Here is a 16,098-nt window from a genome sequence, read left to right as displayed (position 1 = left end):
CAAGAAGAGTGAATCTTCTATGGGTTAGTGATTTAAGTGGTTTCTGGGAAACCAGTATTACATTCCGATTCACCTGTGTATGTTTTCTATATCCCTCGGACCTTCACATAGTACGTGAAACACAGATATTACATCGGTATTGAATACAAAAATCACAATGGCGTCTTAAGTACAAGAAGAGTGAATCTTCTAAAAGTTTGTGATTTGAGTGGATCCTGGGATACCAGTATTAGATTCTCATGCTCCAGTGCAGGTTTACCGTATCCCTTGGACCTTCGCATTGATCATAAAACACAGAAATTGCATCGAAATTGAAAACAAAATGCTCAATTTTAAGTACAAGGAGAGTGAAACTTCTAAGAGTTTGTGTTTTGAGCGGCTCCTGGTAGACTAGTATTAAATTCCGAGGCACCAGTGCGCGTTTACTGTATCCCATGTACCTTCACGTAGACCATGAAACACAGAAATTGCATCGGGATTGAATACAAGATGGCACAATGCCGACTTAAGTACAAGAAGCTTGAATCTTCTTAGTGTTTGCGCTTTGATCGGCTCCTGGGTAACCAGTATTAGATTCCGATGCACCAGTGCAGTTTCACTGTATCCATTGGAACTTCACATTGACCATGAAACACAGAAATTGCTTCGGGATTGAATACAAAAGTCACAATGCCGACTTAAGTAAAAGAAGAGTGGATCTTCTAAGAGTTAGTTCTTTGAGTGGCTCCTTGGATACCAGTATTAGATTCCGATACACCAGTGCTGATTTTCTAAATCCCTCGGACGTACTCATAGTCCTGAAACACAGAAATTGCATCGGGATTGGATACAAAAATCACAATGCCGACTTAAGTACAAGAAGAGTGAATCTACTAAGATTTTGAGCTTTGAGCGGCTCTGGGAGACCATTATTAGATTACGATGCACCAGTGCAGGTTTACCTTATCCCTTGGTCCTTCACATTGACCATGAGACACAGAAATTGCATAGGGTTGATTACAAAATGGACAATGCCGACCTAAGTACAAGAAGAGTGAATCTTCTAAGAGTTCGTGTTTTGAGTGGCTCCTTGGATAGCAGTATTAGATTCCGATACACAAGTGCAGGTTTATTGTATCCCTTGGAGCTTCACATTGACCATGAAACACAGAAATTGCATCGAAATTAATTACAAAAGGCTCAATGTTAAGTACAAGAAGATTGAATCTTCTAAGGTTTTCTGCTTTGAGCGGCTCCTGGGAGACCAGTATTAAATTCCGATGCACCATAGCAGGTTTACTGTATTCCTTGGACCTTCACATGGACCATGAAACACACAAATTGCATCGGGATTGAATACAAGAGGCACAATGCCGACTTAAGTACAAGTAGAGCGAATAATACAAGAGTTAGTGTTTGAGCGGCTCGTGGAAGACCAGTATTAGATTCCAATGCACCAGTGCTGGTTTACTGTTTCGCTTGGACACCCAATTGACCATGAAACACAGAAATTGCATCCGGATTGTACACATAAGGCACAATGCCAGCTTATGTACAGGAAGACTGACTTTTCTAAGACTTTGTGCTTTTAAGCAGCTTCTGGGAGACCAGTATTACATTCCGATGCACCAGTGCAGGTTTACTGTATCACTTGGACCTTCACATAGACCATGAAACACACAAATTGCTTCGCGATTGAATACAAAATGCACAAAGCCTACTTAAGTACAAGAAGAGTGAATCTTCTAAGAATTTGTGCTTTGGGAGGCGCCTGGGAGACCAGTATCAGATTCCGATGGACCAGTGTAGGTTTCCTTTATCCCTTGAATTTTCACATTGACCATGAAACTCAGAATTTGCATCTGGATTGATAACAAAATGCACAATGCCGACTTAAGTAGAAGAAGAGTGAATCTTCTAAGGTTTTTTTCTTTGGGCTGCTCCTGGCAGACCAGTATTAGATTCCGATGCACTAGTGCAGTAATACTGTATTCCTTGGACCTTCACATGGACCATGAAACACACAAATTGCATAGGAATTGAATACAAAAGGCACAATGCCGACTTCAGTACATGTAGAGTTAATAATGTAAGAGTAACTGTCTGAGCGGCTCCTGGAAGACCAGTATGAGATTCTAATGCACTACTGCTGGTTTACTGTATCGCTTGGATCTTCAATTGACCATGAAACACAGAAAATGCATCGGGAGTGTCCACATAAGGCATAATGACAGCTTATGTACAGGAAGAGTGAATCTTCTAAGACTTTGTACTTTGAGCGGCTCCTGGGAGACCAGTGTTACATTCCGATGCACAAGTTCAGGTTTAGTGTATCCCTTGGACCTACAAATTGACCATGCAACAATGAATTTGCATCGGGGTTGAATACAACAGTCACAATGTCGAATTAAGTACAAGAAGAGTGAATCTTCTAAGTGTTTGCACTTTGAGCGGCTCCTGGGAGAGCAGTATTAGATTGCGATGCACCAGTGCTGGTTCACTGTATCTTTTGGACCTTCACATTGACCATGAAACACAGAAATTGCTTCGGGATTGAATACAAAATGCACAATGCCGACTTAAGTACAAGAAGAGTGGATTTTCTAAGAGTTCGTGATTTGAGCAGGTCCTGGGAGACCAGTTTTAGATTCCGATATACAAGTGCAGGTTTACATTATCCCTTGGACATTCACATTGACCATGAAACACAGAAATTGCATCGCGATTGAATACAAAATGCACAATGCCGACTTAAGAACAAGTAGAGTAAATACTACAAGACTTAGCGTTTGAGCCGACTTAACTACAAGAAGAGTGAATCTTCTAAGAGTTTGTGCTTTTAGTGGTTTCTGGGAAACCAGTATTACATTCCGATTCACCTGTGTATGTTTTCTATATCCCTCGGACCTTCACATAGTAAATGAAACACAGATATTGCATCGGGATTGAATACAAAAATCACAATGGCGTCTTAAGTACAAGAAGAGTGAATCTTCTAAAAGTTTGTGATTTGAGTGCATCCTGGGATACCAGTATTAGATTCTGATGCTCCAGTGCAGGTTTACTGTATCCCTTGGACCTTCACATTGATCATAAAAGACAGAAATTGCATCGAAATTGAAAACAAAATGCTCAATTTTAAGTACAAGGAGAGTGAATCTTCTAAGAGTTTGTGTTTTGAGCGGCTCCTGGTAGACCAGTATTAAATTCCGAAGCACCATTGCGCGTTTACTGTATCCCACGGACCTTCACGTAGACCATGAAACACAGAAATTGCATCGGGATTGAATACAAGGGGGCACATTGCCGACTTAAGGAAAAGAAGAGTGAATCTTCTAAGATTCTGTGCTTTGACCGGCTCCTGGGAGACCAGTATTAGATTCCGATACACCAGTGTAGGTTTTCTGTATCCCTCGGACCTTCATATAGGCCATGAAACAAAGAAATTGCATCGGGATTGGATACAAAGAGCACCATGCCGACTTAAGTATAAGAATAGTGAATCTACAAAGATTTTGTGCTTTGAGGGGCTCCTGGGAGACCAGTATTATATTCCGATGTACCAGTGCAGGTTTACATTATCCATTGGTACTTCACATTGACCATGAAACACAGAAATTGCATCAAGTTGATTACAAAATGCACAATGCCGACTTAAGTACAAGAATAGTGGATCTTCTAAGAGTTTGTGCTTTGAGTGGCTCCTGGGATACCAGTATTAGATTCCGATGCACCAGTGCAGGTTTTATTGTATCCCTTGGACCTTCACATGGTCCATGAAACACAGAAATTCCATCGGGATTGAATACAAAACGCACAATGGCGACTTAATTACAAGAAGAGTGAATCTTCTAAGATTTTTTGCTTTGAGCGGCTCCTGGAAGGCCACTTTTATATTCCGTTGCACCAGTGCTAGTTTACTGTATCCCTTGGCCCTTCACATTGACCATGAAACACAGAAGTTGCATTGGGATTGAATACAAAATGCACAATGCCGACTTAAGTAAAAGAAGAGTGAATCTTCTAAGAGTTTGTGTTTTGAGCGTATCCTGGGAGACCAGTATTAGATTCCGATGCACCAGTGCCGGTTTACTTTATCCCTTGGTCCTTCACTTGACCATGAAACACAGAAATTGCATCGGGTTGATTACAAAATGAACAATGTCGACTTAAGAAAAAGAATAGTGAATCTTCTAAGAGTTTCTGCTTTAAGCGGCTCCTGGGAGACCAGTATTAAATTCCGAAGCACCAGTGCGCGTTTACTGTATCTCTTGGACCTACACATAGACCATGAAACACAGAAATTGCATCGGGATTGAATACAAAAGGCACAATACCGACTTAAGTACAAGAAAAGTGAATCTTCTAAGTGTTTGCACTTTGAGCGGCTCCTGGGAGACCAGTATTAGATTCCGATGCACCAGTGCAGGTTTATTGTATCCCGTGGACCTTCACACAGACCTTGAAACAAAGAAATTGCATAGGGATTGAATACAAAATGCACAATGCCGACATAAGTACAAGAAGAGAGATTTTCTAAGAGTTTGTTCTTTGAGCGGCTCCTGGGAGACCAGTATTAGATTCCGATGCAGGTTTACTTTATCCCTTGGTCCTTCACATTGACCATGAAACACAGAAATTGCATCGGGATTGAATACAAAACGCACAAATCCTACTTAAGTACAAGGAGAGTAAATCTTCTGAGAGTTTGTGCTTTCAGAGGCTCCTGAGAGACCAGTATTTGATTCCGATGCACCAGTGCAGGTTTACTGTATCAATTGCATCTTCACATAGACCATGAAACACACAAATTGCATCGAGATTGAATACAAAAAGTACAATGCCGACTTAAGTACAAGTAGAGTGAATATTATAAGAGCTAGTGTTTGAGCGGCTCCTGGGAGACCAGTATTACATTCTGACGCACCAGTGCCGATTTATTGTATCTCTTGGACCTACACATTGAGGATGAAACACAGAAATTGCATCGGAATTGAATACAAAACGCACAAATCCTACTTAAGTACAAGAAGAGTAAATCATCTGAGAGTTTGTGCTTTGAGCGGCTCCTGGGAGACCAGTATTAGATTCCGATGCACCAGTGCAGGTTTACTTTATCCCTTGGATATTCACATTGACCATGAAACACAGAAATTGCATCGGGATTAAATACAAAATGCACAATGCCGACTTAATAACAAGTAGAGAAAATATTATATGACTTAGCGTTTGAGCCAACTTAACTACAAGAAGAGTGAATCTTCTATGAGTTAGTGATTTAAGTGGTTTCTGGGAAACCAGTATTACATTCCGATTCACCTGTGTATGTTTTCTATAACCCTCGGACCTTCACATAGTACGTGAAACACAGATATTGCATCGGGATTGAATACAAAAATCACAATGGCGTCTTAAGTACAAGAAGAGTGAACCTTCTAAAAGTTTGTGATTTGAGTGGATCCTGGGATACCAGTATTAGATTCTGATGCTCCAGTGCAGGTTTACTGTATCCCTTGGACCTTCACATTGATCATAATACACAGAAATTGCATCGAAATTGAAAACAAAATGCTCAATTTTAAGTACAAGAAGAGTGGATCTTCTAAGAGTTTGTGCTTTGAGCGGCTCCTGGGAGACCAGTATTAGATTCCGATGCACCAGTGCAGGTTTACTGTATCCCTTGGACCTTCACATGGACCATGAAACACACAAATTGCATCGGGATTGAATACAAAAAGTACAATGCCGACTTAAGCACAAGTAGAGTGAATATTATAAGAGTTAGTGTTTGAGCGGCTCCTGGGAGACCAGTATTATATTCCGATTCACCAGTGCAGATTTACTGTATCTCTTGGACCTACACATTGACTAGGGAACACAGAAATGCCATCGGGATTGAATACAAAAGGCACAATGCCGACTTAAGCACAAGAAGAGTGAATCTTCTAAGAGTTTGTGCTTTGGTGGCTCCTGGGACACCAGTGTTTGATTCCGATGCACCAGTGCAGGTTTACAATTATCCCTTGGACATTCACATTGGCCATGAAACACAGAAATTGCATCGGGATTGAATACAAAATGCACAGTGCAGACTCAAGTGCAATTAGAGTGAATATTATGAGACTTAGTGTCTGAGCCGACTTAACTACAAGAGGACTGAATCTTCTAAGAGTTTGTTCTTTAAGTGGCTTCTGGGAGACCAGTATTAGATTCCGATTCACCTGTGCAGGTTTTCTGTATCCCTCGGACCTTCACATAGTCCATGAAACACAGAAATTGCATCGGGATTGAACACAAAAATCACAATGCCGACTTAAGTACAAGAAGAGTGAATCTACTAAGATTTTGTGCTTTGAGCGGCTCTGGGAGACCAGTATTAGATTCCGATGCACCAGTGCAGGTTTACTTTATCCCTTGGTCCTTCACATTGACCATGAAACACAGAAATTCCATCGGGTTGATTACAAAATGCACAATGCCGACTTAAGTACAAGAAGAGTGAATCTTCTAAGAGTTTGTGCTTGAGTGGCTCCTGGGATACCAGTATTAGATTCCGAAGCACCAGTGCCAGTTTACTGTATCCTTTGGGCCTTCATATTGACCTTGAAACACAGAAATTGCATCGGGAATGAACAATGCAGACTTAAGGAAAGGAGAGTGAATCTTCTGACATTTTGTGTTTTGAGCGGCTCCTGGGAGACCAGTATTAGTTTCCGATGCACCAGTGCAGGTTTATTGTATCCCTTGGACATTCACATGGACCATGAAACACAAAAATTGCATCGGGACTGAATACAAAAAGTACAATGCCGACTTAAGTAAAAGAAGAGAGAATCTTCTACGTGTTTGTGCTTTGAGCGGCTCCTGGGAGACCAGTATTAGATTCCGATGCACCAGTGCAGGTTTACTGTATCCCTTGGACCATCACATGGACCATGAAACACAAAAATTGCATTGGGGTTGAATACAAAATGCACAATGCCGACTTAAGTACAAGCAGAGTAAATATTATAAGACTTGAGCCGTGTTAACTACAAGAGGACTGAATCTTCTAAGAGTTTGTTCTTTAAGTGGCTCCTGGGAGACCAGTATTAGATTCCGATGCACCAGTTCAGGTTTACTTTATCCCTTGGTCCTTCACATTGACCATGAAACACAGAAATTCCATCAGGTTGATTACAAAATGCAGAAAGCCGACTTAAGTACAAGAAGAGTGAATCTTGTAAGAGTTTGTGCTTTGAGTGGCTCCTGGGATACCAGTATTGGATTCCGTTGCACCAGTGCTGGTTTACTGTATCCCTTGGTCCTTCACATTGACCATGAAACAGAGAAATTTCATCGGGTTGATGACAAAATGCAGAATGCCAAATTAAGTACAAGAAGAGTGAATCTTCTAAGAGTTTGTGCTTTGAGTGGCTCCTGGGATACCAGTATTAGATTCTGATGCACCAGTGCAGGCTTACTGAATTCCTTGGACCTTCACATTGACCATGAAACACAGAAATTGCATCAAGACTGAATACAAAAGGCACAATGCCGACTTAAGTACAAGAAGAGTGAGTCTTCTAAGGTTTCGTGGTTTGAGCAGCTATTGGGAGACCAGTATTAGATTACAATGCACCAGTGCTGGTTTACTGTATCGCTTGGACCTTCAATTGATCATGGAACACAGAAATTTCATCGGGATTGTATACATAAGGCACAATGCCAGCTCATCTACAGGAAGAGTGAATCTTCTTAGACTTTGTGCTTTGAGCGGCTCCTAGGAGACCAGTATTACATTCCAATGCATCAGTGCAGGTTTACTGTATCCCTTGGACCTTCACATTGACCATAAAACACAGAAATTGCATCGAAATTGAAAACAAAATGCTCAATTTTAAGTACAAGGAGAGTGAATCTTCTAAGAGTTTGTGTTTTGAGCGGCTCCTGGTAGACCAGTATTAAATTCCGAAGCACCATTGCGCGTTTACTGTATCCCATGGACCTTCACGTAGACCATGAAACACAGAAATTGCATCGGGATTGAATACAAGAGGGCACATTGCCGACTTAAGTACAAGAAGTGTGAATCTTCTAAGTGTTTGCACTTTGAGCGGCTCGTGGGAGACCAGTATTAGATACAGATGCACCAGTGCAGGTTCACTGTATCTTTTGGACCTTCACATTGACCATGAAACATAGAAATTGCTTCGGGATTGAATACAAAAGGCACAATGCCGACTTAAGTACAAGAAGAGTGGATCTTCTAAAAGTTTGGGATTTGAGCGTCTCCTGGAAAACCAGTGTTAGATTCCGATGCACCAGTGCAGGTTTACTGAATCCCATGGACCTTCACATTGACCATGAAACAAATAAATTGCATCGGCATTGAATACAAAAGGCACAATGCCGACTTAAGTACAAGTAGAGTGAATATTATAAGAGTTTCCAGAATGAGATTTTCACTCTGCAGCGGAGTGTGCGCTGATATGAAACTTCCTGGCAGATTAAAACTGTGTGCCCGACCGAGACTCGAACTCGGGACCTTTGCCTTTCGCGGGCAAGTGCTCTACCAACTGAGCTACCGAAGCACGACCCACGCCCGGTACTCACAGCTTTACTTCTGTCAGTACCTCGTCTCCTACCTTCCAAACTTTACAGAAGCTCTCCTGCGAACCTTGCAGAACTAGCACTCCTGAAAGAAGGGATATTGCGGAGACATGGCTTAGCCACAGCCTGGGGGTTGTTTCCAGAATGAGATTTTCACTCTGCAGCGGAGTGTGCGCTGATATGAAACTTCCTTGCAGATTAAAACTGTGTGCCCGACCGAGACTCGAACTCGGGACCTTTGCCTTTCGCGGGCAAGTGCTCTACCAACTGAGCTACCGAAGCACGACTCACGCCCGGTACTCACGTAAAGTTTGGAAGTTAGGAGACGAGGTACTGGCAGAAGTAAAGCTGTGAGTACCGGGCGTGAGTCGTGCTTCGGTAGCTCAGTTGGTAGAGCACTTGCCCGCGAAAGGCAAAGGTCCCGAGTTCGAGTCTCGGTCGGGCACACAGTTTTAATCTGCCAGGAAGTTTCATTATAAGAGTTAGTGTTTAAGCGGCTCCTGGGAGACCAGTATTATATCCAGATGCAAAAGTGCAGATTTACTGTACCTCTTGGACCTATACATTGACCACGAAACACAGAAATTGCATCGGGATTAATTCCAAAAGGCACAATGCCAACTTAAGCACAAGAAGAGTGAATCTTCTAAGAGTTTGTGCTTTGAGCGGCTCCTGGGAGACCAGTATTAGATTACGATGCACCAGTGCAGGTTTACTGTATCCCTTGGACCTTCACATGGACCATGAAACACACAAATTGCGTCGGGATTGAATACAAAAAGTACAATGCCGACTTAAGCACAAGTAGAGTGAATATTATAAGAGTTAGTGTTTGAGCGGCTCCTGGGAGACCAGTATTATATTCCGATGCACCAGTGCTGATTTACTGTATCTCTTGGACCTACACATTGACCAGGAAACACAGAAATGGCATCGGGATTGAATACAAAAGGCACAATTCCGCCTTAAGTACAAGAAGAGTGAATCTTCTAAGAGTTTGTGCTTGAGCGGCTCCTGGGGTACCAGTATTAGATTCCGATGCCCCAGTGCCGGTTTACTGTTTCCTTTGGGCCTTCACATTGACCTTGAAACACAGAAATTGCATCGGGAATGAACAATGCAGACTTGAGGAAAAGAAGAGTGAATCTTCTAAGATTTTGTGTTTTGAGCGGCTCCTGGGAGACCAGTATTAGTTTCCGATGCACCAGTGCAGGTTTATTGTATCGCTTGGATATTCCCATGGACCATGAAACACAAAAATTGCATCGGGATTGAATACAAAAGCACAAGGCCGACTTAAGTACAAGAAGAGTGAATCTACTAAGATTTTGTGCTTTGAGCGGCTCCTGGGAGAATAGTATTAGATTCCGATGCACCAGTGCAGGTTTACATTATCCCTTGGTCCTTTACATTAACCATGAAACACAGAAATTCCATCGGGTTGATTACAAAATGCACAATGCCGACTTAAGTACAAGATGAATGAATCTTGTAAGAGTTTGTGCTTTGAGTGGCTCCTGGGATACCAGTATTGGATTCCGTTGCACCAGTGCTGGTTTACTGTATCGCTTGGACCTTCAATTGATCATGAAACACAGAAATTGCATCGGGATTGTATACATAAGGCACAATGCCAGCTCATGTACAGGAAGAGTGAATCATCTTAGACTTTGTGCTTTGAGCGGCTCCTAGGAGACCAGTATTACATTCCGATGCACCAGTGCAGGTTTACTGTATCCCATGGACCTTCACATTGATCATGAAACACAGAAATTGCATCTGGATTGAATACAAAAGGCACAATGCCGACTTAAGTACAAGAAGAGTGAATCTTCTAAGAGTTTGTGCTTGAGCGGCTCCTGGGGTACCAGTATTAGATTCCGATGCCCCAGTGCCGGTTTACTGTTTCCTTTGGGCCTTCACATTGACCTTGAAACACAGAAATTGCATCGGGAATGAACAATGCAGACTTGAGGAAAAGAAGAGTGAATCTTCTAAGAGTTTGTGCTTTGAGCGGCTCCTGGGAGACCAGTATTAGATTCCGATACACCAGTGCAGGTTTTCTGTATCCCTCGGACCTTCACATAGGCCATGAAACAAAGAAATTGCATCGGGATTGGATACAAAGAGCACCATGCCGACTTAAGTATAAGAATAGTGAATCTACAAAGATTTTGTGCTTTGAGGGGCTCCTGGGAGACCAGTATTATATTCCGATGCACCAGTGCAGGTTTACATTATCCATTGGTACTTCACATTGACCATGAAACACAGAAATTGCATCAAGTTGATTACAAAATGCACAATGCCGACTTAAGTACAAGAATAGTGGATCTTCTAAGAGTTTGTGCTTTGAGTGGCTCCTGGGATACCAGTATTAGATTCCGATGCACCAGTGCAGGTTTTATTGTATCCCTTGGACCTTCACATGGTCCATGAAACACAGAAATTCCATCGGGATTGAATACAAAACGCACAATGGCGACTTAATTACAAGAAGAGTGAATCTTCTAAGATTTTTTGCTTTGAGCGGCTCCTGGAAGGCCACTTTTATATTCCGTTGCACCAGTGCTAGTTTACTGTATCCCTTGGCCCTTCACATTGACCATGAAACACAGAAGTTGCATTGGGATTGAATACAAAATGCACAATGCCGACTTAAGTAAAAGAAGAGTGAATCTTCTAAGAGTTTGTGTTTTGAGCTTATCCTGGGAGACCAGTATTAGATTCCGATGCACCAGTGCCGGTTTACTTTATCCCTTGGTCCTTCACTTGACCATGAAACACAGAAATTGCATCGGGTTGATTACAAAATGAACAATGTCGACTTAAGAACAAGAATAGTGAATCTTCTAAGTGTTTCTGCTTTAAGCGGCTCCTGGGAGACCAGTATTAAATTCCGAAGCACCAGTGCGCGTTTACTGTATCTCTTGGACCTACACATAGACCATGAAACACAGAAATTGCATCGGGATTGAATACAAAAGGCACAATACCGACTTAAGTACAAGAAAAGTGAATCTTCTAAGTGTTTGCACTTTGAGCGGCTCCTGGGAGACCAGTATTAGATTCCGATGCACCAGTGCAGGTTTATTGTATCCCGTGGACCTTCACACAGACCTTGAAACAAAGAAATTGCATAGGGATTGAATACAAAAGGCACAATGCCGACATAAGTACAAGAAGAGAGATTTTCTAAGAGTTTGTTCTTTGAGCGGCTCCTGGGAGACCAGTATTAGATTCCGATGCAGGTTTACTTTATCCCTTGGTCCTTCACATTGACCATGAAACACAGAAATTGCATCGGGATTGAATACAAAACGCACAAATCCTACTTAAGTACAAGGAGAGTAAATCTTCTGAGAGTTTGTGCTTTCAGAGGCTCCTGAGAGACCAGTATTTGATTCCGATGCACCAGTGCAGGTTTACTGTATCAATTGCATCTTCACATAGACCATGAAACACACAAATTGCATCGAGATTGAATACAAAAAGTACAATGCCGACTTAAGTACAAGTAGAGTGAATATTATAAGAGCTAGTGTTTGAGCGGCTCCTGGGAGACCAGTATTACATTCTGACGCACCAGTGCCGATTTATTGTATCTCTTGGACCTACACATTGAGGATGAAACACAGAAATTGCATCGGAATTGAATACAAAACGCACAAATCCTACTTAAGTACAAGAAGAGTAAATCATCTGAGAGTTTGTGCTTTGAGCGGCCCCTGGGAGACCAGTATTAGATTCCGATGCACCAGTGCAGGTTTACTTTATCCCTTGGATATTCACATTGACCATGAAACACAGAAATTGCATCGGGATTAAATACAAAATGCACAATGCCGACTTAATAACAAGTAGAGAAAATATTATATGACTTAGCGTTTGAGCCAACTTAACAACAAGAAGAGTGAATCTTCTATGAGTTAGTGATTTAAGTGGTTTCTGGGAAACCAGTATTACATTCCGATTCACCTGTGTATGTTTTCTATAACCCTCGGACCTTCACATAGTACGTGAAACACAGATATTGCATCGGGATTGAATACAAAAATCACAATGGCGTCTTAAGTACAAGAAGAGTGAACCTTCTAAAAGTTTGTGATTTGAGTGGATCCTGGGATACCAGTATTAGATTCTGATGCTCCAGTGCAGGTTTACTGTATCCCTTGGACCTTCACATTGATCATAATACACAGAAATTGCATCGAAATTGAAAACAAAATGCTCAATTTTAAGTACAAGAAGAGTGGATCTTCTAAGAGTTTGTGCTTTGAGCGGCTCCTGGGAGACCAGTATTAGATTCCGATGCACCAGTGCAGGTTTACTGTATCCCTTGGACCTTCACATGGACCATGAAACACACAAATTGCATCGGGATTGAATACAAAAAGTACAATGCCGACTTAAGCACAAGTAGAGTGAATATTATAAGAGTTAGTGTTTGAGCGGCTCCTGGGAGACCAGTATTATATTCCGATTCACCAGTGCAGATTTACTGTATCTCTTGGACCTACACATTGACTAGGGAACACAGAAATGCCATCGGGATTGAATACAAAAGGCACAATGCCGACTTAAGCACAAGAAGAGTGAATCTTCTAAGAGTTTGTGCTTTGGTGGCTCCTGGGACACCAGTGTTTGATTCCGATGCACCAGTGCAGGTTTACAATTATCCCTTGGACATTCACATTGGCCATGAAACACAGAAATTGCATCGGGATTGAATACAAAATGCACAGTGCAGACTCAAGTGCAATTAGAGTGAATATTATGAGACTTAGTGTCTGAGCCGACTTAACTACAAGTGGACTGAATCTTCTAAGAGTTTGTTCTTTAAGTGGCTTCTGGGAGACCAGTATTAGATTCCGATTCACCTGTGCAGGTTTTCTGTATCCCTCGGACCTTCACATAGTCCATGAAACACAGAAATTACATCGGGATTGAACACAAAAATCACAATGCCGACTTAAGTACAAGAAGAGTGAATCTACTAAGATTTTGTGCTTTGAGCGGCTCTGGGAGACCAGTATTAGATTCCGATGCACCAGTGCAGGTTTACTTTATCCCTTGGTCCTTCACATTGACCATGAAACACAGAAATTCCATCGGGTTGATTACAAAATGCACAATGCCGACTTAAGTACAAGAAGAGTGAATCTTCTAAGAGTTTGTGCTTGAGTGGCTCCTGGGATACCAGTATTAGATTCCGAAGCACCAGTGCCAGTTTACTGTATCCTTTGGGCCTTCACATTGAACTTGAAACACAGAAATTGCATCGGGAATGAACAATGCAGACTTAAGTAAAGGAGAGTGAATCTTCTGACATTTTGTGTTTTGAGCGGCTCCTGGGAGACCAGTATTAGTTTCCGATGCACCAGTGCAGGTTTATTGTATCCCTTGGACATTCACATGGACCATGAAACACAAAAATTGCATCGGGACTGAATACAAAAAGTACAATGCCGACTTAAGTAAAAGAAGAGAGAATCTTCTACGTGTTTGTGCTTTGAGCGGCTCCTGGGAGACCAGTATTAGATTCCGATGCACCAGTGCAGGTTTACTGTATCCCTTGGACCATCACATGGACCATGAAACACAAAAATTGCATTGGGGTTGAATACAAAATGCACAATGCCGACTTAAGTACAAGCAGAGTAAATATTATAAGACTTGAGCCGTGTTAACTACAAGAGGACTGAATCTTCTAAGAGTTTGTTCTTTAAGTGGCTCCTGGGAGACCAGTATTAGATTCCGATGCACCAGTGCAGGTTTACTTTATCCCTTGGTCCTCCACATTGACCATGAAACACAGAAATTCCATCAGGTTGATTACAAAATGCAGAAAGCCGACTTAAGTACAAGAAGAGTGAATCTTGTAAGAGTTTGTGCTTTGAGTGGCTCCTGGGATACCAGTATTGGATTCCGTTGCACCAGTGCTGGTTTACTGTATCCCTTGGTCCTTCACATTGACCATGAAACAGAGAAATTTCATCGGGTTGATGACAAAATGCAGAATGCCAAATTAAGTACAAGAAGAGTGAATCTTCTAAGAGTTTGTGCTTTGAGTGGCTCCTGGGATACCAGTATTAGATTCTGATGCACCAGTGCAGGCTTACTGAATTCCTTGGACCTTCACATTGACCATGAAACACAGAAATTGCATCAAGACTGAATACAAAAGGCACAATGCCGACTTAAGTACAAGAAGAGTGAGTCTTCTAAGGTTTCGTGGTTTGAGCAGCTATTGGGAGACCAGTATTAGATTACAATGCACCAGTGCTGGTTTACTGAATCGCTTGGACCTTCAATTGATCATGGAACACAGAAATTTCATCGGGATTGTATACATAAGGCACAATGCCAGCTCATCTACAGGAAGAGTGAATCTTCTTAGACTTTGTGCTTTGAGCGGCTCCTAGGAGACCAGTATTACATTCCGATGCATCAGTGCAGGTTTACTGTATCCCTTGGACCTTCACATTGACCATAAAACACAGAAATTGCATCGAAATTGAAAACAAAATGCTCAATTTTAAGTACAAGGAGAGTGAATCTTCTAAGAGTTTGTGTTTTGAGCGGCTCCTGGTAGACCAGTATTAAATTCCGAAGCACCATTGCGCGTTTACTGTATCCCATGGACCTTCACGTAGACCATGAAACACAGAAATTGCATCGGGATTGAATACAAGAGGGCACATTGCCGACTTAAGTACAAGAAGAGTGAATCTTCTAAGTGTTTGCACTTTGAGCGGCTCGTGGGAGACCAGTATTAGATACAGATGCACCAGTGCAGGTTCACTGTATCTTTTGGACCTTCACATTGACCATGAAACATAGAAATTGCTTCGGGATTGAATACAAAAGGCACAATGCCGACTTAAGTACAAGAAGAGTGGATCTTCTAAAAGTTTGGGATTTGAGCGTCTCCTGGAAAACCAGTGCTAGATTCCGATGCACCAGTGCAGGTTTACTGAATCCCATGGACCTTCACATTGACCATGAAACAAATAAATTGCATCGGCATTGAATACAAAAGGCACAATGCCGACTTAAGTACAAGTAGAGTGAATATTATAAGAGTTTCCAGAATGAGATTTTCACTCTGCAGCGGAGTGTGCGCTGATATGAAACTTCCTGGCAGATTAAAACTGTGTGCCCGACCGAGACTCGAACTCGGGACCTTTGCCTTTCGCGGGCAAGTGCTCTACCAACTGAGCTACCGAAGCACGACCCACGCCCGGTACTCACAGCTTTACTTCTGTCAGTACCTCGTCTCCTACCTTCCAAACTTTACAGAAGCTCTCCTGCGAACCTTGCAGAACTAGCACTCCTGAAAGAAGGGATATTGCGGAGACATGGCTTAGCCACAGCCTGGGGGTTGTTTCCAGAACGAGATTTTCACTCTGCAGCGGAGTGTGCGCTGATATGAAACTTCCTGGCAGATTAAAACTGTGTGCCCGACCGAGACTCGAACTCGGGACCTTTGCCTTTCGCGGGCAAGTGCTCTACCAACTGAGCTAC

Source organism: Schistocerca serialis, chromosome 12 (assembly GCF_023864345.2).
Source record: "Schistocerca serialis cubense isolate TAMUIC-IGC-003099 chromosome 12, iqSchSeri2.2, whole genome shotgun sequence".
Lineage (NCBI taxonomy): Eukaryota > Metazoa > Arthropoda > Insecta > Orthoptera > Acrididae > Schistocerca > Schistocerca serialis.
Note: the sequence above shows the minus strand (reverse complement) of the source record.